This window comes from Peromyscus leucopus, chromosome 15, assembly GCF_004664715.2.
Source record: "Peromyscus leucopus breed LL Stock chromosome 15, UCI_PerLeu_2.1, whole genome shotgun sequence".
In the NCBI taxonomy this organism is placed as follows: domain Eukaryota; kingdom Metazoa; phylum Chordata; class Mammalia; order Rodentia; family Cricetidae; genus Peromyscus; species Peromyscus leucopus.
This window is the reverse complement of record NC_051076.1, coordinates 47,398,519-47,425,111: the sequence shown is the minus strand read 5'-3', so window position 1 is coordinate 47,425,111 and position 26,593 is coordinate 47,398,519. Positions and strand designations below refer to the sequence as shown.

The 26,593-nt window shown below is 36.7% G+C and overlaps 1 long non-coding RNA gene across 1 annotated transcript; it reads left to right on the top strand.

The window, feature by feature from the left end:
* Positions 1 to 2,444: 2,444 nt before the first annotated feature.
* LOC119089117 lies at positions 2,445 to 26,201 on the top strand. Its single transcript, XR_005092947.1, has 4 exons — positions 2,445 to 2,530; positions 16,968 to 17,077; positions 22,493 to 22,573; positions 25,536 to 26,201. It is a non-coding gene; the product is annotated as an uncharacterized LOC119089117 (long non-coding RNA).
* Positions 26,202 to 26,593: the final 392 nt, after the last annotated feature.

Genomic DNA, 26,593 nt, shown 5'->3' with positions numbered 1-26,593 from the left:
TATTTGCTCTTTGGTTCTTGGTTAACCTAGCAATGCCTATTGTGGGTTCCTTTTCATGGAGTGAGTCTTAGGACAAATCAGACATTGGTTGGCTATTCCCATAAGTTTTGTGCCAACATTGCACTAGCATACTTTTCAGGCAAGACAGATTGTAGGTCCAAGGTTTTATGACTGGGTTGGTGTCTACTTTTCTCTTTTAGAAGTCTACGGAGTACATTCCTGAAACAAAGGCATTAGAACACAGGAGTGAAGGCCCCATGTGCATACCAGCTCTACTACTCTATGTTCATTGAGTTGTGTTGTCCTTGTCAATGGGGTCCTGCTGCTAGTTTGTGGAGAGTAACCCTTTATCTTAGCAAAATCCTGGATCATTTGGGAATTTCCATGGGACCCTCTAGGCCAACAACTCAGTTAACTGTAATGAGGAGTCCCACCACTGGAAGCCTCACCTGGCAACAAGAAATGACCAGTTGAACTTTGTATTCCCCATTACAGAGTCCTCATTTGGATCCTTTTGATAGATTACATGCATTTTCCCCTGAACCTGGTTTCCACACAACTCCCAAAAAGCCCCCCAATATGAGACGTCTCTGAGTATACTTTATACCTTTACCTAATCTCCACTCCTACCTCATCCCTCATCCCTGCTCCTCCTATCCAAACCTGTGCCAAGTCTGCCTCTAAAATCTATTCTATTTCCATTTACAAGGGAGATCCATGCTTCCCTGCTAAATCCGTTTTTATCACCTAACCTCTTTGGGTCTATGGACTGTAAATTGGTTATTCTTTACTTAATGACTAATATCTGCACAAAAGTGAATACTCACCACATTATTTTTCTGAGTCTGGGTTACCTTCCATACTTCCTCAGAAGCAGCCTCTGAATACTCTCTCCCAATTAACCTCTCACATGAGATCTGTTATATGATATGACTTATTGGTACACCTTGACTCCAACTTGCCAGAGTACCTTCCACAGCTTAAATCATTACACTTAAGTTTGGTCTTTTCATAGTGTCCCAGATTTCCTTGAACAGTTTTATTTGTTTCTTTCAACTATTTATGTTTTACTGGATTTTTAGGGATTTATTCATTTATTCCATTTTTGTTGTTTATGTGTTCTTGGCTTTATTTCAGGCATTTATTCATTTCTTCTTGTGTGTGTGTGTGTGTGTGTGTGTGTGTGTGTGTGTGTGTGTGTGTGTGTGTGTGTGTGTTCATGGATTTCTTTAGAGGATTTATTCATTTCTTCTGTTATGACCGTTATCATCTTCATATAGTTGCTTTTAAGTTTTTTTTTTTTTTTCTTGTACTTCAACTATATTGGAATAATCAGGGCATAGTTGTAGAAAGGCTCGATTCTAACAGAGACATATTTCCCTGGCTGTTATTGTGTTTTTGCCCCAGCATCTAGGCATCTTGTTTTGGGGTAAATATATGTCTAGGTGCTGATTTCTGGATTTGTCTTTGTGGGATGGGTATTTTTGTTTTTGCTTTATATTTATGGATTTTAGGAGAGAGTGATAAGTGTTGAGTTGCCTGTTTTTCCTGGCCTACTCACCTGGTGTGTTTCCAGGGAATGCCTGGTGTTTTTGGAGTCTTGAAAATCAGGGCTGCTCTGGAGGAAAGAAGGTTAAATGAGAAGGTATTTGTGATCCTTTAGTAGGGGGATCAGAGAGGAAAGGAAGACCATGGCAGATTTTTGCTACAGAACTGGGGACAGAACCAGTGGAATTGGATCTCAGGTGAGAGAGTTGTGATTCTGCCTTCAACATACTTGTTGCCCTGAGAGGAAAGGACCTTGGGTTAGCAGGCTTGCCTCTGTAGGACAAAGCAACAAGTGTGTGTGTGTGGGGGGGGGGGATGAAAGGGGGTTAGAAAGGGAGGATCTATGGAATCCACAGGAGATGGGAGAAGGGGCAGAAATGGCTGCTTAGGGTGTTCTGCTGTGAGACTGGGGAAAGTGAAAAGAGAAGGTCGCCTGTCAGCCTCCCTGGTTCACTGGCATGCATATCCTGTGGGTTAGGAGGGGATGTTTGCAGGAGTTGAGAGCTGGGGAAAAGCAACAAATGGAATAGAGGAAGGAGTTAGGAGGGGACGATATGTGGAATCTACTCCTGATGGGAAAAGAAGGTTGGAAAGGCAGCCAAGTGTGTTCTGTAGAGCTGAGCATGAGACTTAGGTAGTAGATCTGGGGGAAAAGAGAGAAGAGGTCTGTCTGTATTAGGTTTTCTGTAGCCAGACTAAAGGTTTCTTACACGACACAGTGAGCCAGATCAAGCCAAATTGAAAAAGCAAAAGACCAGGTTTATTCTGGGCAAAGCCACTCCCAGGTGAGTCATTCAGCTCCCAGAGATGGAAGAAGGAGGAGGAGAAAATCACATGACTGAACTGAAGGAGGGAGCTTAATCCCTGAAGGGGAGGAGTGATGTGCCCAATCATAAGGCTTTTACTTGGAGTCTTGGGCCACTGTCAACTTCAGGGAGGAGCTGCCGCCGATGCCAAGAATGTGGAACTGGATTTTTTGGAGGTTTGTCTTTGTTGGAGATGTTCTGAGAGGGCAGAGTTTGGAGGGAGAGAGAGAGAGAGAGAGGAGAGAGAGAGAGAGAGAGAGAGAGAGAGAGAGAGAGAGAGAGAGAGAGAGAGAGAGAGAGAGAGAGATGGGTCTTTTGCAAAGTGGAGCTGGAAGTTCCAGGCAGACAGTCTGCATGTAGTCTACCTGGTTTTCTGGCAGGTTTAAAGTGCAGTTTAGCAGGAGCTACAAGCTGAAGTTTGGAACAATGTACAGATACAACAATGAATGGGGACAGTCAGGAGGGGATGGTCTGTGGTCTCCACTGGAGATGTGGGCAGGGGAGAAGGAAAACTGAAACTGGTGCTGTGTTGCAGCACTAGTGACAGGTCGCGAAGGGTTGGGGTGGAGAAGGGGAAGGGTGGATTTGGATGTGAGGAGGGAGTGACCAATGGCCTTCAGTAAGCTTACCTGTTCCCCTGCTCTGCTTAGCAAGTATGCCCTTTAGTGAATGCCTGCTGGAGCTGGAGGCTGAGATAATGACATGAGTTGGGGTAAGGAAGGCTGTGGGAAAATGTCTTTATGTTCTGTTGGGGATGGGGCCAGAGAGGAATGGGAAATTGCAGGGGGGTTCTTTCCACAGTGCTGAGGGTGAGACTGGGGAGGTGGATTTTTCCTCAGCCTTTAGCATACTTGTTGCTGGGAAGGAACAGCCCTTGATTTAGCAGAGGTTGCTTGCTGGGGTTAGATCTGGGAAAAACCAACAAATCGTGGGAAGAAAGTTAGATGGGGGAGATCTGTGGGATCCCCAGGAGAAAGGAGTAGTGGGTAGGGATGAGGGAGAGGCTGCCACGGGTGTCCTGCTGCCAAGCTAGGGATGAGACTGGGGAATTAGAACTGGAGGGACAGAGAGAGAAGAGAAGGTATGCAGGTAGCCTACCTGTTTTTCTGGCTGGCGTGGCCTGTGGGTGGCTGGAGGTGTCTGCTGGAGTTGGGGGCTTGGATAAAGCAACAGTGGGAACTCCTTAACATAGTTTTTGATGCTGATTTGGGGAATGCAGGAAATCTTTGGAGAATCAACCAATGTAACCTACTTGGGGAAATAGGAGATTCTCATCACAGATACTATTCAGAAATCTGGAATTCCCTGGGAAATCAAACCAATAATGACTTCAATATGGTGAAGTACAGTAGTACATAAGGCATAAGTTCAAGTCCCCATAGGTTTTATGTTTAAACGGTAATTCCAATGAGCAATTTTTATTGTATACATATATGTATTTGTATATGCTTACATATATTTTTAATGTGACATTTTGAGTCCTTATAATGTCACTTGTAAGTATGCTCTCAGGGCTAACATTTTGGCACTGGAAAATCAATTGCTGTGCTCTTCCATGGGGAGGCGCACAGTACCTTCATCCCAGTGTTGTTTAGTTGCCTGTAGTTAGTTCTTTGTGTAGAGTTGAGGGCTAATGGGATGTTCACAGTCAATTTTCCCATGTGCACTGGTGATGTTGTCCTTGTGTAGTTCACATTTAGGTGGTCATATTGGCAGTATCACTCTCTGAAAAGAAGAAGGCTCATACCTCAGTAACACTTTGTTAAAGAAAATATGGTAATACTCAGCCACGTGGAAATAGCCAGAAATAATATAAATAAATTTAAAGCAACTTTATGGTACTTTTAATTGTTTGCTTATATACTCCATGGAGTGATAATGATTTCTTCAAATTCTAATTAATCTCACACCCACCCAGTTTTTCATTTGTTTTCTTGAATAATTATAATAAAATTTGAAATGCTTTTCAATTGATTACTATAAGATTTTATATGCCTTGAAGCTGTTGTATTTTATGAAAAAATATAGCATTTCATTTGGTTTTCATATTTCTAGAGTCCAGTGAGTTATTCAGAAAATTGAGAGGAAAACAAACTTAATTACTGTAGACGAATTTCTATGTGGTCTTATTAAATAAAAAAACACAAGGTAAATATGGGAGTGAAAGCCTCAGAGATCAGGGAAATAGGAAAAGCCACCAGGTAACCTTACCTCACTATGCCACAGCTTCCAAGTGAGCTACTTCCTGGCTACTCGTGCCTTTATTGCCTTGCTGTTCTGCCCTCTCATTGGCTCGTAGCCCAGCTACCTCACTTCCTTGTCATTGCGTGTCTGTACAGACCTCCAGAGTGCCCCACCTGCAGGGCTACAACGGGTTCTCAACCACCCTAAGGAGGGAATGTAGGGACAGGAGATACAAAGGAAAACACACCATGTCTAGATTCTGATCAAGGTACTACTGTATTTCCTTTCAGAAGGGTTTATATAGTTCCTGCAGGGTGTGGGGAGCAAGAAGCTGTCCTCTGCATAAGGTGGGGCAAGCTAACAGGAAGTTTGTATAGGATGTTTACAGGGTGAGAGGGTCAAGGGCTCTGACTCAATCTGACTGTAAGCTGATCTAGTTCCCTGTCTTATGGGGGGTCTGTATTTTTCCAGTAACTAGAGATTCTGTCCTTGTCCCTGGCATCTCCCCCTTCTTAGTGATAAATCTAAGGGCCAACATAAACCAGGTTTGAATGGTCTAAAAGGAGGGCTCTGAAAGAGGTTTTGCATGGAGGATTACAGAGGCCCTATCCCTCTAAAGGTTGTGACTGTAAGCTGATCTAGTTCCCTGTCTTATCGGGGGTCTGTATTTTTCCACTAACTAGAGATTCTGTCCTTGTCCCTGACACAGATCTCTATGGTTGGTACTGTGATTAAAGGCGTGTGTCACCATGCTTGTCTCTGTTCCCTAGTGTGGCCTTGAACACACAGAGACCCTGCCTGCTAAGTGATAAGATTTAGGGTGTGTGTTACCACTGCCTGACTTTTGTGTTTACTTAAAATGCCTTGCTATTTCCTCTGAACTCCAGGCAAACTTTATTTATTAATACACAAATAAAATATCACACATTACAGAACAAATAAAATACCACGACAAATTATATTTGCACTTTAAGAGTAAGATAATTGTTTTCACATGTCTATTTTTAGGTCCACTAATAACCCGGTTTCTCATAATATCTCATTGCTGACTTATAGAGAACTAGCAGTACTTTATTATTGTCTTCATTAGTACTTTTCAGACATCTGCTATGCATGTTTATTTTTATTGATGTTGAATTATCCTTGTTATTGGCGTATACTATTTTGTTCTGTGATTACTGTTTAGTGATATCTATCTTTTATCTGGAATTGTAGCTCTGATGTTTATGCATTCACAGTGCATAGCATACTGCCTGACTAATACTAGAAACTAAAAAGTAATTCACTTCATTAAACATGTAATCTGCCATTAATAGTCATGTGCTTCTTAAATAGCTAGCTGTAATAATTGTCCTTTGGAATTTATTGGCATAAAATATATACAGCATGTCCTGGGGAGTTAGCTCAATAGTTGACCTCACTGGATGCTCTTACGGGAGACCAATGTTCAATGCCCGGCACCCACCGGCTCACAACTGCCTATAACTCAAGTCCAAGCTGATCAAATGCCTTCTTTTGTCTTCTGTGGACACTACATATTTACATTGTGCACAGAAATACATACAGGTAAAACAATCATACATATAAAATAAAATAATTAAAACATTATATTCAACAGTTGAAAGAATGAATACCCACAGCTTTTGTTATTCACTCATTCTGTTATTAGTGAGTACTCAATTTCTTCCCATGCAAAGATTTGATAATTAGCCTAGTTTTAGAGAGAAAAGAAATCACTTTAAAATTGCAGTTTTAAAAAGTATAATGACATTCAAAATACAAAGAATCTCTTTCATGAAATTACACTCTCTAATGTCACCCACTCCAAGACATCCTCTAAAATTATCTCAAGTACATTAAATATTTTATAATTGCAATCTAAAGAATCTTACTTTTGAGAAAAGTACATAAAATTTAGATATTTAAATTTGGAAATGAGTGAGGTTTGTGATTGTACTGACATTGATGACACTGATCAGTACTATTTTCTTCAAAATATGATCGCTTTCTATAACATCCATGTTCTTTCAAACCATCCATCTGTGGGAGACCTGCTCCCACTTTTTTCATCCATTGTACTCTTAAGAAGTGAGGGATAAGACATTTAGATAGAAATATAGAGGGAAGAGAGAGACAGAAACACAGGAAAGCTTCAGGGAGGCCTGGGTTAAAACCCACCAGCCCCTTCTGCCTCTTCTAAAGGGCTATTTATAGAAATGCCAAGGGGTGGAGCAAAAGACCTTCCTGTAGCACAGCTGATTGCAGACACTTTCAAACACCTGATAACCATTCAAGTAGTCAGTCCATCCCCTTATGCAACCCTGCTGTATAAAGCAAACTCAGATCTTACTAGGAAACCTCTGTGGGCTCCCACATCCATCCAAAATTATTTTGAACCACTTTGATGACTTTGGAAGCCAAGAATTCTGCTCACATTTTAAATTAACTTTTAGAAATGCTTACTCATTCACAGACATGAACAATACTCTAGGCTAGGATGTCAAGTACATGGTTTTGAAAAATATTAAATTTTCACTCTCAATCAAGTAAAAGAGAGAACTAAAAAATAATGGGAAATGTACATTTATATTTTCAAATGCTGTTTTACAAATGCTTATTGAAAACATAAAATTTATTGTATAATCATGTTGCCAAAATGCTTCTTTATGTTCAGAATATATCAAAACATCTTGGAAACTTACAACATAAAGAAAACTCATTAGGAAAACAAATACAAGCTGTCACTAATCACTTCATGACATAAGAATATTTTCAACATAATTCACAATACTTTTCACAAATTCAAGTTATGCATAAAGTACATGTCCATTTATTATTAATACTGGAAGTCTAGGAGAACTGGGGAAGCAGAAGCAGGGCTGAATATACCATGGGCAAAGAGGGTGGGTTTTACACAGCTTGTGGACCCTAAAGTTGAAGTACTGTGAGTCATAGGAAGATATTCTAACTGTATAATACTGCAGAAGCCAACGGGAAATTCCAAAAAGGGTTCCAACCCCACCCACCATATGCATAGCTATGCCAGAGCTTCAGAAACAGCATCTAAGCATGACATGGGTAAGGGCATTACTAGTCTGTGGGGATAAGCATGGATAGAAAGAAGGTAGCTTGGTTATGTGTCCATTTAGTAAACAGTCATACTGTGTCTTTCTCTATGGGATGGGACTTCCTAACAATTTCACTGCAGTCTCCTCCCTCCATTCCCAGCCTTTTCTTCTTGTTGTTGCTAGGGTTATTCTAGTTTGTCATTTGAGTGTAGTTTCCCCTTCAAGCTATTCTCTCTCCAGTAATGCCAGATGTAGGAGAGGGAAGGGCAGAAATTCGTGTTTGACAGAGCCAGAGCCTGCTGCACTGGAGCTGAGTCTCTGTTTCAAACTCTAGTTGAGAGGTGCATGTTCACTGCTGCACTTGCTGAGTGTTTTCCCCATTACAGTGACTTCAGTCTTTGTTAAGTCTGGCTAACTGCACAGCTTATGCTGGTGCACAGCACTTCCTCAGCAGATTCCACTAATAGTGGCCAGAGCCCTGTGGTGACACTATTTACCTGCCACACCTGTCTTCCACAGGGATATCTAACCTTGCTTAGTAAATAAATTTATAGCCATTGTATCTTGCAGGGGTATAACTATCCTTGCTGTATTATTTACCTAGTTGCACTCATACAGTTAGTGTTCTTCCAGAAGGACTTTTTAATAAAGGAATTATTAGCATGCTAACACTGTCTTGTGGGATGTTAGCATAATAGCACTTATATGAGGATAATTAACAACTATAAATATGTACTGAACTGTAATGTAACTATGAGAAATTACTTGAAAACTCTAAACTAAGAGACTAATACAGCATAAGCTAGCAAGTTAAGTAACAGCAACAATTAAAACCTTACTCTCATATTTAGTTAATATTTTAGACTGACTACTAAGGCTTCATGATAACTAGGCACACTGAGGTCTCTTGGCTAACCTGGTGACTACTGTTTCACTCTTTTCAAGTAGCATGGACAATGAAAATTACTGTGCTATAGAAAGAAAAGTAAGGCATTCATATGTCATAGGTATCTTTGCCAAGTAATGAAGACCAAGAAGAGGCAAGAGGAAGTAATAAACTACTTACAATGGTGCATTTGTTCCATCAAAATCTCTTTGCATCAATTTCTACCTAAAACTGCTCAGAGATGTCAGTAGAATCAAGCAAGTAAGCAAGCATTTACTGGGTAAGAAAAATTGTTCATGCATTTTATTTTTCAAGTGTGAATAAAGAAAATGAGTTATAAATAAAATAACCTTCAAATAAGCATTTACATAATGTATCACTGTGAAAGTTGTTTGTTTCATTGGCTCCCCACTTCACAGTGTAGAGATAATTTTATCTGTGTGCATATGATTTCAGGACTGATCACTTTGTATTTATGCATTAGTACATTTCTCTCTCCCTCTTTCTCCCTCCTCTCTCCTGCCTCCTGCTCTCTCTCTCTCTCTCTCTCTCTCTCTCTCTCTCTATATATATATATATATATATATATATATAATTACATATACATACATAATACACAAACCACACACACACACACACATATATATATATATATATATATATTCATCAATCAATTTTATCAGAGTCCATCAATTTAAGAGGGACTGAGGGGAGAATAGGAAAGATGGGGGGAGGGGGCATGAGAGTTGTTGGATGAAGGAAAGGAAAGGGGAAAAATAATGTCATTAAATTTTAATTAAAATGATGACAAAATATACAGACAAGTCTTGTGAGATCAAAAGTTTTACCTAAAATATTACTTGGTTTTATTGTCTGGGTAATTATGAAATATGGCATTTCAGGGTAAATATTAAAAGACATTTAGAGACAGCCTCTTAGCTTACTTTTTGTGGTGATAATTATTGTAATATAAAATATGATTATATCAAAAATTTTAAATTTTATATAAGAATAACTAATTTCTTAACCAAGCTATTCTGTAGGTGAACACCCTGCCTGTCTCATGTAACCTAGGCTGGCCTGAAACATACTATGAACTTTAAGATGACCTTGAAATCTTGTGTCTGGTACCATTTTAGTAAGTGCCTGTCTTAAGGTTATATATCACAACACTCAATTTTTAACTAAACTATTAATTTGTGGAATAGATTTAGAATTCTATTTCCTTTGATATTAACTGAATAGTTGTTTAAATCTAGCATTCAATTATAGATAAGAATTATTTAGTGATTTAAACTTCCATAGTGTGTTTCTTTTTCTTCTCTCCAGACATAAAAAAGTCTTAAGATTACATAAACTTCCAGTGCCTTGGCTTGAAATGTCAAGTTAGATAAATATTAGATCAGTATCTCCTAACCCACCTATTCCTCTTACTTGTATTGATTGTTGTGAAAAGTTCAGTATAATTATAGGAGGAAAACAAAGTTTTGAACTAGCATCTGTACACACCAAGAAACTGTTAAAGATAGACTAAAGTTCCTTCCTGCAGCTAACAGGGAACTACACTCAACGTATTAAAAGATTGATTGCAATCATTTTCTTAAACCCTGCTGCAATGAAATCTGAAGGGAAAATGATGTACTCATAGTAATAATAGCATACTGAACAATATGGTATAGATTTGTTCGTTTTAGTATATTGAACATGTTTTTAGCCCTTACTCTGAAGTAAAATCAATTTAGTATTTGTAACAGATGGAGTGCAATTATCAGCATTTTCATCCTATTCCTGGCTTTTAAAGTGACTGCAAATGATTATTTAGATTTAGGTTCACTGACCTACGTCTGTGACCTATCCAGTTTTAGTGGGAGCAACACATCAATAAGAGAACTGAGTTGGTTGTATCAGTATTAGAAAAATTAGAAAAATGAATTAGAAAAAAAGTACTGGAAATTTTTATTAAACCATATCTCAAGTAAGTTATCTTATTATACCATTACTTGAGACTTTTTTTATTCAGTTAATTTGTTAATTTCAAACACTTATAAGGAAAACATTTCTTGAAATGGAAGTAATATCTTACTAATTATAGCTTTAACCTATAACTTCTATTTTTTTAGATGCAGTCTATCATGGGCAATTCATTACGATTCTTTTTTTAAAATTCAAAGGTCAAACATAAAGAAAGCATGAATGAGTATTACAGCTGATTTGACAGTTGCTGATTAGGTCCTATTTCTTTTCAGTTAGCTGTAAAGATGCAGCAAGCCTCCAGTGCTCTATTTAATAAGCATATCCAAACGCAGATGAAATGACAGTGCAAACCAGCCACAGTATCAGACGGAAAGTGAGAAAGAGTGTGAAGGTAGTGAGAATTCGGTCTGCGTAGTTTACATATAATAACAAAACCTAGTTTTATTCATGGGAAACTTAGTAATTTGAAATATATTCAAGTATCTACACATTTAATCACTCTAAAGTTATCTTCATAAATAACCTTTAAAAGTTTCATTTTTTTTTTTAATTTTTGAAGAATAATCCTTTCACATTGGATGGACATTGGCTGATTATTGAATATAGAACTATAAAAAGAGAAACTCTAGTAATATGTTTAAATAATACTTCTATAAAATGCTCTAGTTTTTATTCAAAATGCTCTCTTTAGGTTTACACTTTTGGATACCTGGATTCTATCAAGGATGACTGTTTTGTGAGGTTGTCAAACATGTCTGATGAGATCATACTTTTGAATTAGGGTCCAAGGGATTGGGCCTTAGTCCAGGCCTGCTTCTGGTCATGTTATTTGCTTTCTGTTTGGCAGCAATGTGAGTAGATATTGCAGGATGGTCATGTTACACCAATCTACAGCATGCCTCTCCTCAGAAAGATGAACTGAAATCTCACAAAAACATGAGCTAAAATAAATCCTTCATCCATTAAGGTATATCTATCAGATATTTTGTCACAGTGATAAAAATTTGACTAACATACACACATTGAAAATATTCTTGGATTTCAGACAGTGTAGATTCTTTTTCCCAAAACACATGTGAAAAATTAATAATAAAAAATTAAAATTTCTCATTTATACAGTCTAAATTTTGTATCTAAATTATGTAGGTTCTTTATTGAACTACAAATTTATCTGATTTCTCAGTGAAGTCCATCACAGTCTGAATTAGACACTATTTACACAGTACAAATCTTTTAGTACCATATAGTAATTGGATCATATGAACATCCATTATAATCACAAAACACTGTTCAGAGCTTCTGTTACAGTATATATTTTATTGCATAACCTTTATTTTATACTTACATGCCTTTTGAACTACTAGAAATATTTCAATTCATATTTTATTACTGATAATTTATTGTTTTTATAAAAATGAAATTAAATGAATATATCATAATTTCATGAATTCCTATAACACAGGCATTAACATTATACTAATGTAACTAGTTCAGATGTAAAATAAAACATTATAGTCTAGATTTGGCTGGTAAGAGAAAAAAAGGGCAAAATGAAAGTACATATTAAGATATTATTAACATTTAAAGACTTTGTTGTGGTCTATGCATAATATCAAGGAAAGGTAAATTGAGAACAAACCACTAATGAAGTGTATACAATTTTCTTGAATATAAAATCAACATGAAAATATTTAAAGACCTTTCACACTGGTAATTTATAACGTGGAACTATAATATAATAGTAGTCTAGGCATGTAACAAAAATGCAAAGTTTATATATATGGAGAAGAGTATTTAGAGACTTAGAAGGATTATATTGGTGAAATATGTGATAATTGCATATGGTAAGAACTACAAATATATGAACAGTGACTTCCTATACAATATATTCTACACTCATATTTCCTGAAATTTAACAGAAATTTTGTGACAAATTAAGTTCTTTAGACCCAAAAAAACTTAAGAAGAGAAAAGTAAATATGGAATACATAAAAAATAAGAAATTCAAAAGAACATTGTGTGAAACTTTTAATAGAAAAAGTGTGGATGAGTTTTACAGTTTATTAATTAAAAAAAAGCAACTATGCAACAATCTATCATCTTATGACCTTCTATTTAACCTTAAGAGTAACCTGCATGTAAAAAGAAACGCTGGCCTGAATTGTTTATTTTTGTTGTTAGAATAACTTAAGGGAGGAAACCTCGAAGAGGCAAGTTTATTTGGGGCCAGGGATTCAGACCTCACTAGTTCATGGACATCCAGATACATGAAGCTTGCTTCATGAGGGAAGGGACCTGTGTTGATGTAACCAACCATCTTATTAAATAAGAAACACAGAAACAATGTAAAAGAGAAAGCTGAGAGGTCAGAGCTCAGAGCTAAAATCTCACCCTTCTGCCTGCGGTGTCCCAGCTTCCTGAAAGAGAGCTATATCCTGTCTGTACGTCTTTTTTTATAGTATTATTGTTCTGCCTTCTCATTGGTGGTAAACCCAAACACGTGACTGCCTCGTCACTGTCTGAATGTACAGCCCCCTAGGTCTTAAAGGCATATGTCTCCAATGCTGGCTGTATCCCTGAACACACAGAGATCTATGGGATTAAAGGCATGTGCCACCACCGCCACACTCTGTCTATGGCTCTAATAGCTCTTACCCCCGGGCAACTTTATTTATTAACATACAATCAAAATCACATTTCAGTACAATTAGAATACCACCACAGAACTGTGTCCACATAGTGTGAATCTAGGAAGCAGAGGGTAGTGGGAGTTTGGGTTACAACCTTCACAGGTCCATTCCTAGTGACATACTTCCACTCTCTAGTGACATAGCCCACCTCTTAAAGGTTCCACAGTTTCTAGAATATGTATTACTTATCAAACAAGCATACAAAACATGAGACATTGAGGAACAGTTTAGCTTCAAACAAAAACAGATTTCAAAATATGAAGCAAAGTGAAAAATTTATTAAATAATTAGACATGATTCAGACATCAATCGATTGTGAGGAATGCAGCTCCAACAGAGACCTCTACATCACAATTCCTGTATATATGGCTGAGGGGACATCAGGGAGAGGGGGAAAGACTCTAAGTGTCACAATGACAGGAAGTCTGCTGGAACTCCCAGGAATGTCAGAACAAACAACACTGGGAAAATGGCAATAGCAATGTACATGTTAACACTGAATGGGGGAAATTTCGTGGGATTCTCACCATGGACAAAAATCTACAGGGAACTAATCACTGCTAGGAATAGGAGAACTAGCATCTCCCAAGGATAAGCACAATTATTAGTTGTTTAATGCAGAGTGGTCAGCCTTGAAACCATATACACACAAACAACAAAAATTGACTGTGATTATATATAATTATTAGTTGTTCAACGCAGAACGGTCAGCCTTGAAACCATATATACACACAAACACAAAATTGACTGTGATTATATATTATTATCACACACATAATTGATTATATATAATCAACACATATAGCTAAGCATATATGTGTATAATAAACATATACATATAATATATACTTATGTAAAAATAAATATGTATCATATGTAAGTAACAATAAAGAAAAAGAAGTTATTAACTTGGAATTGGGGAAGGATAGGAGAAGAGTTTGAGAGAGGTTAGTTTATGCTGATATTTTATTTGTTTGTTAATAAATAAAGTTTGCCTGGAGATCAGAGGAAATCGCAAGCCATTAACACAAAAGTCAGGCAATAATAGCACACATCCTTAATCCGACCACTTGGCAGGCAGGGTCTCTGTGTGTTCAAGGCCGTACTAGGGAACAGGGGCAAGCATGGTGACACAGGCCTTTAATCCCAGTACCAACCATAGAGACCTGGAGGTCTGTACAGACAGGCAGTGACAAGGAAGTGAGGTAGCTGGGCTAAGAGCCAATGAGAGGGCAGAAACACAAGGCCATAAAGGTGCAGGTTAGAGAGGAAGTAGCTCGAATTTTGGAAGCTACAGTGCTGGTGAGGTAAGGTTGGTGGTGGCTCTCACTATTTCCCTGATCTCTAAGGCTTTCACCCCTATATTTGGCTCTGTGTTCTTTATTTAATAAAACCGCTTAGAAATTTGTCTACAGTAGCAGTTGGGAGGGGATTCAACCCACATGCAGTGAAGTACTATTAAAGCCTGACTAAATGATTGAAATTTACTTATCCCAGTGATTGAAGTTTTCTTATCCTCAAACTAAATCTTCAGTAATCAATTCTATCAGTTTGGGTAAGTAACTGCTGTTAAAATGTGAATGCAGGAAGGGAGAAATGTTGTAACCAAATTTTATTCTCAAAAAAATAAAAGGGAAAAAATTGTGTATTATGGCTGCAACCAAACTAAGTGCTTTTTTTTTTTTTTTTTTTTTTTTTTTTTTTTTTCTATTTTCGTAGCAGTAAGTGGAGATGCACAGACTGGGGGTATCATTTTCTGTCAAGCATGTCTTTTGCAGGCATAGAGGATACCATTTTCAACACATGGCTCTAAATTATCCTGATCATCAAATTCATGTTGTCTAGTTAGAAGAAAAAAAAGAAGAAAACATAGGAAGGATAGGAAGGAAAGTTTCATATTGGTTTCATTTCTATTGACAGCTAAAAAATGTTCCACCATCAATTGCAAACTTTAAAATAGTTGGTTAAGTAGGTTGTGTGCATACCTGGAATTAGAAGACTTATATTTAAATTAAGAACAATGTTGTAATGAGAGGGTAATTTTTTTTTTTAAATCTTTGAACTCTGAATAATTTTATGACTGGACTTTTACTATTTCTTTCTTTCTTTTTTTGGTTTTTCGAGACAGGGTTTCTCTGTGTAGCTTTGCGCCTTTCCTGGAACTCGTTCCAGGCTGGCCTCGAACTCACAGAGATCCGCCTGCCTCTGCCTCCCGAGTGCTGGGATTAAAGGTGTGAGCCACCACCGCCCGGCTCTGTTTCTTGTTTTCTTATGAATCAGGATCACAAGATCATATGTAGGAGATCTATTTTATGTGGAACAGTGGATGCTGGATGAAGGTAAAGGGATTCCTCTAATGCAGCTTGTGATTTTCTCATGAAAGAACTATGAATGTTCAGAGGAGTTCTGTGTAAACTAGTTTTCTCTGATCCTGTTATCAAGCCACCTGCATATGTGGGTATATATATAAATACATGCGTGTAGCATCTGTGAAGGTTGTAAAAAAGTGTCAGAGCCCTTGGAATGAGAGTTACCAACAATGGGGAGCTGTCATGTGGGTGCTGGGAACTGAACTCAGGCTCTTTTCAAGAGCAGAGAATGCTCTTTTCCACTGAATCATCTCTCCAGATTTTGAGAAACACATCCAACATGAAGGGAGATTGCAAAAAACATAATACTACTTTGAATTAAGTAGAAAATTCCTCGTCATATATTCCTTATAAATTTCTTAGATTTAATGTATTTTATCTAAAGGGCAAAAATAAAAGTTGTGCCCAGAAAACCTCATGCATTTAAAGAACGAAGCACCAGGTTTATATAAACAGTGTATTCATAGTGAAAGGAGTATTGGGACATAGGACACAAGGCAGTAGGAACTACCTAGGTTAGTTTTAGTGGTTACTCCCATTGGATGCTGGGAAATTGGAGGGAGATGAAGGAAATTGAGTGTGTGAGGTCAAGCAGCCAACAGTAGTGTCTTCTCCAAGCGATCGGTTGTAGATATAACTTTTTTCTGGTAAGAGACTTCAATCATCAACCTAAGAAAAAATGCTATTGTCCTAAAGTCTTGTTCCAAGCAGGCGCTACAGACAGCTATGCCACGAGCCACGAGAACTTAGAATTGTTGTCAGAGCAAGAGAATGCTAACTAAATAACACTGGGAACACCCAACCCAAGTAAAGCTAGAAACGGAAGGGATTCAGTCTGTATGCCCCTAAGCACTCATCAAAGCACAGAATACTTATTTCCCTGATTTTATCATTTGGACAACTATTCAAAGAGACAATGGAAGAGGTCAAGTATTTTGTGAAAATTAAGAGACCAGAAGAGAAGGAAACCTTTCAACTTGTGCAGAGAAACAGAAACTTTCCTTCTCCCTTCTCCAAGTAGGATTCCAAGTATTAATTTTTGTTTAATTAATTGAATTCTTCATATCCATTTGTTTTCATCTTCACACAAGCCTCTCAGAGTCTATTGACGGGCATGTCTCAGGAGGTCAGATTGAAACAGACAGGCACATGGTGGTATTTTCTAAAAGAACAGCTGTTCACACTCCAGTTGACATGAATTATTATAGAATAAAACTGTATTTAACTTGGGATTGTTTTCCCTGTAATAGTTACCTGTGTCTAAAGAAACAAACTGATAAAACAATATAGACATCATGAGACTGGACCCAGAAGAAATGTTTGACGATTGCAAGTATAACCCAGTAAAGAGGAACAAATAATTGCCTTTCTTAGTGGTGGCTGTTAGATTTCTGATATTTAAATACATTTTATAACTACTTTTTAACTTATGTCTCGGAAAGGTGATAGTGCACTAGCATGACTAATGACCCTAAAGAAGATACTGCAAGCAATACCTCAAGATTTCTGAAAACTCTTCTAATGCTCTTGGCCCAGGATGTAGGCTTCTCTGGTAAGTTCTTCCAGACTTCCTGTTTCTGCTCTTTTAAATTCCTGCTATGATTTAAGACACAATATGCACTGTGTAGCCTTCTCATTCATAGCTTAAGTTCCAACACAAAATTAACCTTTCTGTTAAGTAGTAGAATCATTTGGGGTTGTTTTAGTTAAATGTGTATCTGATATAGATGATTTTGAATAAGTTTAGTCATAGAATAAGTATGTGAAAACAGAAGAGACATTTGACTGTGACAGAGTCCTCAAGGACATGAAGAATAGCAAGCTTGTGTTCCCTGTAATAACAAAATCTCCTAATTAAACAGAACTGAAAATATGTTTCTTTTATTTCATGTAATACACTGAGAAGGTAAAAGTTACAATGATTATGCTTGAGAAAAATGAGGCTATTTTGTCTCTTGGAAAGCTAATTTCTCTTTATATGCAACAGAAGAAGAACAATTTTACAGTTAACTAGTGATGAGATCTGTCTTGTTATAATAAGAGAAACAGAAATGAAACTAAAATAATGCAATATTTCATCCGTGAGATTAACAAAACGCAGTAAGTATAAAAGTGTCACCCTTTCAAGGATGTAAGAAATAAGAGCTAGTATTTTGATATTGCTTAGGCTACAGCCACATGGAAGTCGATAGCACACTTCAGAAATATTAAAGGCGGCTAGAGGATATATTCAGGTGCTGTCTGCGACAGCAAGTGGAAAGGACAAGAGAGGATGGAAGGAAGATCGACCATATTAGCAACAATCAAACTGAGTTTGCCATGGTTGTCTAAAATATAGTATGGGTGCTAAGTGAAAAATGAGACAGGCTAGCAGTACAATCAGTCATGTAATAATTTATCACCTTTTTATTTAAAGAATCCTGATTTATAGCTTTTGTGAACTTTATGCCTCTTAGTCTCTGTGGTGAATTTCTAGCTGCAAATAGGAAAAATGATCTTTTTTAACCTAATATTATCCTGAAATATCTTACCATAAATTTTCGCTCAAAAACTAAGTTATAGGTGAAAGGGAATACTTCTTCAAGTATATTATGTAATCATAGTAATTCAAGTAGAGGTTCATATTTGATATTCTGATTAGGTAAATATATACAACATCAGGAAGTTATCAAAGTTTATTGGTTTTTTTTTTTACTTTTGAAGAAAATATTTATGAAAGTCATTTTTTAATGTTGACTATGATGGCTATATATTACTTCCAAGGTGACTCATTTTTACTTTGTGCTTGTAGACAGCTACTTGGAGGAAATATAGGTATTCTAAAACCATTACTTATAGGCAATAAGATGTTTATTTCTAAATTACTTTATGGTTTTCTGTCTTTTAAAATTATTCTGAATAAATTTTATGAGAAAATAGATATAATTTTGGAGAGAGGTTATCAACAGAAGGAACTGGGGCTCTGATAATACACAGCTGTGTGTGTAAAACTCTGTGTAGTGCCGGGCGGTGGTGGCGCACGCCTTTAATCCCAGCACTCGGGAGGCAGAGCAGGCGGATGCTGTGAGTCGAGCACCTGCTACCAATACTCAGGAAAGGCGCAAAACTACGCAGAAAACCTGTCTCGAAAAACCAAAAAAAAAAAAAAAAACCTCTGTGTAGTGCTGTAGGGTTGGAGAGAGCTCAGAAGAATACTACACCTGTGGAAGTCTGCTCTTAGACTACCAGGAGCTGTCAATAACAAAACTTAAAGGGAGGGTTTGGAACAATAAATAGACTTCAGTAGCCTATTTATTATTAATACTTTCTAATAAGTTCTGGAATATCCAATTGGTTTTGCAGAGTAAACAAAATCACATAGCACATAGCAAGAAAATATTTCAAAGTCAGATAAGTGCAATTATATTTCGTAGTGAAACAAATATATAAAGCATGAAAAATACATATACTTAATGACTATCTGACATTTATAAATCATTCAAAAATGGTAATTTTAGTTCTTGTACTTGAACAAATTGGCAAAATTTTATGTGAATGGTTTAACATCGACATTACTGTTAACAGATTGCAGTGACCACATAGTCTTGAAACATGAGAAACTTTGGAGAGTAAGGCATTGTATTTTAGTTCTTATTCTGAACAGGAGTTGCACCCCTCACCTGAAAGTAGGTACAGATTTATCCTACATCTGCATGATTGCTTACTTTGAGAAAATATGTTGTTTTGTGAGAAAAATAGAGAGATAGCTAGAGGTCATGTTGATGTTGTCACATATTAAATATTATGGATAATTGGACCAAGATTATTTGTAAGAGAAATGAAAAAGAAATACAGATAATGAGTGAATAATATTGATTTAAAGTATTTAATGGAGAAAATAGGAAGATCATACCCAGAGAAGGCAAAGCTGTCATTTAAAGTCATAAGCATGTCTGCATAATTTTAACATAAATAATTTGACAAAAGTAATCATTTCACACCTTCCTATGCAACATGCATATTTGTCTTGTTTTGTAAAATGTTTCAAAAAGTGTATCTGATTAATACCATAAACTAGCCTTGGCGTCTTCTTGTTCTGTAGTTTACATCAAATTGATGCTCATAACCATGTTTTTGAAAGAAGATGGTACTTTCTCTTTGTTATTTCAGGTTTTCTGAAGGAAGAAAATCACTATGACTTTGCAATTATTCCTCTGTTGAGGTGTTTGCTGACAAATTGGGTCTCCTAGATTGTAAAGCCATCCAATTTTCCTGTTTCTTGAGCCAGCGTGAGAGAATCAGCCCCATGAGCTTCAATTTTTCTATTCTTTGTGATTCTACAAAGAAAGGGGTATTTCTTTGTATTCTTTAAATTTAAACATTTCAACCACTTCAAAGTTGTTATATCATGAACAGCTATTCAACCGATTTCCAGTATTGGGGCAAACAGACTCCTGAGTGGTATTCCAGCTCATTTTAGCCAACAAGTATCACAGTAAACCTGTGTTCATATAGGTAAACAGTCTTTGTGAAGACTCCTAAATTAACTGAATGAAAATTAAAAGCTTTGGTGGCTGTTTTTGATTTTTCACATACAAAAATATGGAACATGAATTATTTGTAAGAAACGTACAGTTTGCTCTAGTTTGCAGTCATTAAGAAATTTCAGTAATAGAAGAAATTCACACAAATTTTTCATGTTAATACACCACACCACAAACATGCACGCATGCACGTACACACAGGGACGCACACATAGACACACACACACAGGCACATACATGCTCACATGCGCACACATGCATCTACACATATGTGCACATATGCACAAAGAGACACATTGATCTTTTTCCCAAGCATCAGTTCTGCATTTTCCTTTAACTTAAATATTTACTTTTTTTTTTACCATATATATATATATGATTATTTTGTCCATATATATCTGTATGCATCAGTGCCTGCTTGGTGACCTCAGAGGCCAGAAGAGGGGATCAGATCACTTGGAATTGGAGTTACAGCTGGTTGTGGGTAGTCATGTGAATACTAGGAACTGAACTGCAGTCTTCTGCAAGACAAAACATGTTTTTATCTGTTGAGCCTTTTCTCCAATCCTCAGCTCTTTATTTTCAATACCCATGTTTTTGCTGTCCCCCAGTGCCTATGTGCTGCATTGTCTCCCCATAATCAGTTCCAATTCATCCGATTTTGAGGACTTATGTTTTCTTTTTCTCTTCAGTTTCTCAAATGTCTTCTCCACCCTTTTTCATATTTATCCTATTCTTTTCACAAATTCTCACCAAGCCTGATGTCAATAGGTATAAATTATTTAAATAATTTGTATAATATGCAGGTGCTTGGTAGTGTGATATGATAATGTTGGTAAGAGGAGCACATCAAATCTGGAACTTTTTCCCATATTCTTTTCATTTCTTGATCCCACATTTAATGGTTGTGCATGTTATATGACATTATTCCCACCAAAGTCTTTAGAGATGTGTTTAGCAGAAGCAACATTATAATAGGCTCCCATGTTTGACATTGTTTTGAGTACCATACTTTTAATTATGAAGTATCCATATTTACTTCTAAATGGAAGACAAGACTTTAATTTGAATGATATTATCATTGATTAAACTATTATAAAACAATATGAATACACACATAGGTGAATTTATGTAATTCCGTAGTCATTTCCTCAGATATAACATCTAGCACTCAAATCTTATTTTGTGATTGAACACACAGAGTCATTTTATAACTCTATTATAACTGCTATTTGGAAAGTGTGGTGGTTTGACTGCCTTGTCCCCCATAAGGCACAGGCACTTGAATATTTGTTTCCCAGTTGGTGTTTGTTTAATTAGTAGGATGTATAAACTGTGAAAGAGGGAATATGTCACTGCAGATGAACTTTTAAGTTTCAAAAGACTGGGGCTATTCCCCATATAATTTCTACTTCCTGTTTTTGCTATGCCTGCCTGCTGGCTGTTATACCACCCAAGCAATGATGGTGATCGGCTTTCATTACTCTGCAAGTGTAAGCTCCAAATAAACCCTTCCTTCTATAACTGCCTTGGTCATGGTATTTTAGCATAGCAATAGAAAAGCAACTGAGGCAAAAGTTATGTACAGAAAATTATATTTTAACTATGTAAAAATATAAGTATTCAGGATTTTCTCCTCCATTGTTTTTACTTTGAATATGCTATGGCTTCCAATTTCCCAGAATGTTTTTTGATGTTTCCTAGTAGAATTCTAGCACATACTGAAGTGTTTTCTCAGATATCTGTACAGATTCTATAGGCCCCAAAGGAATGATTTCGTTTAGGTATATAGACAGGTCTCAAATGCATGTTAGAAAATCTGATATACACAAAATATTCACTTGTTTCTGTCTGATTCATCTGCCATATACATGTAACTGCTTCTGAAAAATGCACCAGCAGACTCTCTGGGCCACATCCAGCTTGGTTTCACTCAGCTGATTTTGCTAATAACATAAACAAATCATCCTCTGCATGCAGAAGTGGCAGGAGCTATGTGTTTTCTCCTGTGTCTGCATCCAGGCAGCAAAGACTGCTGAAACTGATGTTGATATTTATTCATGTACTCTGAGAGAATGAGACTGCTCTTGTTTTTTAAAACAGTATATTTTTTCTGTGACTATATTTTGTTGGTTGTGTATTAATTTTTAAATGAGAGTCTTTAATTTTAATCTGAAACAGTGTTTAAAATTATACTGAGATGTAAAACAATAATGAGATGTGAAGGCTCATTGCTACTTGATTTTTCTTGGAGCCATTAGAAAGCACTTAACAAATTTGTCTGTTTTCTGAAATTGTTGAAAAGATATTGAGGGATGACAATTAAAAAATATGCACAAGAATTCTTATCACAGCTTACTTTTAGATATGACAGGAATACAGATAAGCGTATTAAAATAGCTTATACAACCTATTAATTTAATTAGATTGCTCATTGGTCCTAGGGGAAAATAGCGAGATGTTTTATCCTGTGGTGATCACCAGAAACAAAGACAAATGACAGAGGGTGATGTGTGGGAGGAAAGGTAAGTCAAACACAAAAGTAAACAACAACATGAGTTAAAACAAGGTCTATATTCTTTTATCAGCTCCACTTATTGTTCATTGACTGTATTGTTAGTACAGAAAGATGTCAGCAGATAAACAGCAGTGTGCATAAATTATACATATTTTATTCACCAGAGACTGCCTTCCTAATTTGTCTAAGCTTAAATTAAGGCAAATGAATTAAAAGATATAATATTTGTCCATTTTTGAATTTTTCAAAGATGCACAAGTACATATGTAACATGTTACATTCACAAAGTTATTTGTTCTTTTATACTCATTTTAAAATTTGTCACAGAAAATTATATTTAATAGTCCCACATCTAACCCAAAGTCATCCTGAAGGAATGTGTAGTTGCAGCATCCAGAGATTATTTTTTTTTTGTATGATATCCATTCATTTCATGCAAACCTGAAAATAAAATCTCCTAAGATAGGAAACAAAGGAAATATTTTCAAAATAAACACCATTAACAAACCACATTTCTGAATAATTCATATCAAGATAACTGAAAGAAAGTAATTGAAATGAACCTGTAGTTTTAAAAAGAAACCTTTCTTCCAGGGTTGATTGGCATTATTGATTGACATTCTAGCTTGCAGTATTACAGAGGACCTCATTCATTTGGAATCAGTTAGGCTTTCTTGAGATGTGTTTGATTTGGGAAAATGGAGCTTCTGATAAAGTATAAGAGGAGATAACAGTTCACACTGTAATGCGGTAATGAGACACATAGGAAAACTGAATAATAGACTGCTAAATCCCCCGGAATCTATAGGGATGAGTAATGTGTCACAAGCTGAGGGTAAAGAAATAATTGGGAGCACATTAACTTGCAACATAAAATCAAAGTAAAATATGTAAGAACACTGGGGAAGCTGCATTGTAGGGTGTTTTTACATTTACAAATCAAAACCTGTTTAAACACGCACATGTGACATTGATGGGGGAGGAGAAATCAGTTTGAAAGTTGTAATGCCAAAGAACCAAACCACTTTTGATGTTTCCTACAGGCAGTCCTGAAGACAATTACCAGCACTGAGTTAAATCTATATTCTATATCTGTGTGTGTGTGTGTGTGTGTGTGTGTGTGTATGGAATTATAAAATAACAGCTCCAAACAGATGATAATTATTCAAAACTATCTTTTCCAATAAAGTCTCCTGATTTGCAGATAATATGCTAAGCCTGTTGCCCAGTAGAATCAATATAGCCTAGACCTATTCTAAGGATAATTTTTTGTCTCTATGAAATTTCACTCATCCTCATACTTGGCTTAGTTAGGGTTTCTATTTCTGTAATAAAACACCATAAACAAAATCAGCTTGAGAAGAAGTGGGTTTATTTCATTTAAACTTCCAATCACAGTCCATTATCAAAGCAGGTCAGCAGAAGAAGTTAAGAGAAGAATCTGCAGGCAGGAACTGAAGCAATGGCCAGGGAGAAACGGTGCTTACTGGCTTGCCCCTCCTGACTTTCATCAATTCATTTTCTTATGCATCTCAGGACAACTTGTCCAGTGACAGGAAAGTACTACTTCCAGTGTGCTGGATTCTTCCACATCAATAATCAATCAAGAAAATTCCCATAGGCTAGCGTACAAACCAGTCTTATATAGGATGTTTCTCAGGTGATGCTCCCTCTTTTAACCACCCTATTTGTGTTAAATTGACAAAACAAAAACCAGAAAACAGGACATGACTTATATTTTTAAAAAAGTAAGTGAACCAGTGAGTGAGTTCTATTCTGAAGCATCTGTAATGGTTAAAGACAAAATCAAGATTCAAAAGTTGGAAGGATGCTTATAGACAGTCCCTCCCTAAACTTTTAATTTACCTACTCAAAAGTAAGAAAGAAAATGGCTTTATCTTATTATAAAATAATCTGAGTGGGAATTTCCATGCTGAGGTCCATATGTGATGTCTTTTCTGGAGCATGCTACAATAAAGCCAGCCACCTACCATGTAACACTTGGCTATGAAATGATTGTTTTCAGTTCCAGTCTGCAGAAGTAATCAGCAACAGTATATATTTAATATGGCAAGGAACATCCAATGTGCTATTTGTACTGCTTTCTGTTATCTTGCTTATATTGATACCCAATGTAAAAAAAACCACATTTGTTTGTTATAAAAATGTGGAGTTTATAGATTGCTCAGTGTCTAGAATACTGGCAATTAAAAAACAAAATGGAATAACATGACAATTTGTGGCAGAATGAGGGTTTCTCTAAGATATGTCTTCCACCATTAACCACACAGCAATATGCTAATGGAGTCTTCTACTCTACCACCTTTGAGAATAGGGAAGGAAATGGCAGAGGGATTCACTACCATACTTCTTTTTTTTAAGGTTTTTTTTTTTTTTTTCCTTATTTCTCTGAACTTGGGCTCATTAGGTTTCAATCACCTGGAATCCAAGGAAAAGTAGTTCAAAGAACATAGCCATTGACTTGGAAACTTAAGACTAAATAATATCAGTTTTAATTCTTTACGCATCTTGCTCAAGGCCCAGGGGAAATGATCCACAGCATTGACTGTTTGATTGATTCCCAATATAAAGAACAGCTTGAAATGCTGACTCACAGGGTTATAAAGGTTATGTCTGAAATTGATGAAGATTACAAATGAATTTGTTAGTATTCCATCTCTCAATAATACTGCTCAATAAAAGTACAATAACACATAAAAGACCTTCTCATTATGATCTTGAATCCCAGAAGTTAACTTTGGATCAGACTAATTGGGGTTAGTATAGATTAAAAATGAGTTCATGTACTTGGGTCATTTCTATCTTTGAAGAGCAAAATAGAAATTGTTATTCTTTTAAATCAGCTGGGACCAATGACAGCTTTGATCAATAGAATAGGGAGGGAAGACAAATTATACCAGAGTCCAAACCAAAAACTCAAAGGTTTTCCTTTGTTTTTTGTTTTATAGAGCACCCACTCTGGAGGGAGTCATCTGTCCTACAAAAAGTCTGGCTACCTGGAAAGTAATACTAAGAGAGCTGTGTAAACTGCTTCTTACTCCTACAATTATGGATGTAACCATCATTGTACATCCAAGTCTTCCTAAATAGGCTTAATTCTAGCCAAGTTATATGCCTGTAGTCTCAGCACTTAGGAGACTGAGATAAGATTACAACTTCAGGTCAAAATAAAGCTATTCTATTCAAAAAAAGTAAAAGAAAAGAAAAGATGATTAAGAAACATTCATGTCCTATCCTTGACCACAGTTTTATAAAATGTGTTCATGATGAAGAGAGTCGTTCCTCACTTCAATAGGAATGACTTCCTTGTATGAATTTGATATCATGTAAAGACACAGAAGAAGCAAATTGAGTGATAATATGGCAGAAAATGTCCTGTGATGTATCTAAAGAACAAGAAATGCCATGTATGGGTTGGCTCACCCCTAATAGGCTTGAGGGCCACCAGGCCCAAACAATGATACTTTCTAAGAGCCAACCTGGGTCTGCCTAAGGGCCTTAGCAACAGCAGCTGAAACATGATCTGGAGATGACCTGGACCAACGAGAGGTAGCCATGTCATACCAACAGATGCATATTTCTCAGACCTTTCCCCAGGGTGGGGTGGAGGGTATATAAGGCTTGCCTCTTCCTGAATAAACTGAGCTTGTTGTTTTGACACTCTCCCAGAGTCTGTGTTGTTGACTCTGCACCTACTTGGCCCCCTCCCCCAAAGGGAACAACAGCACAGGACCCTGCCACATCTGGTGCCAAAACTTGGTCATCTGATGCTTGGCAGCAGGGACTGTTTGTCTCCCTTTCCTCATGCTCAGTGCTGGTTGAGCAGCCCCCTTGAGTGGTATATTTTGGTAAGTAGGCCACTCTACATGATATGTTTTCATTCACTTCAGCAGGTAAATGCTGGAACCCCCACTGGCTTCTTTTTATCTCTCTTTTTTGTGAATCTGTCTGTATGGTATGATGGTACATACTTTTGTTCAGGCTCGCCTGGTGTTTCCATATAAGG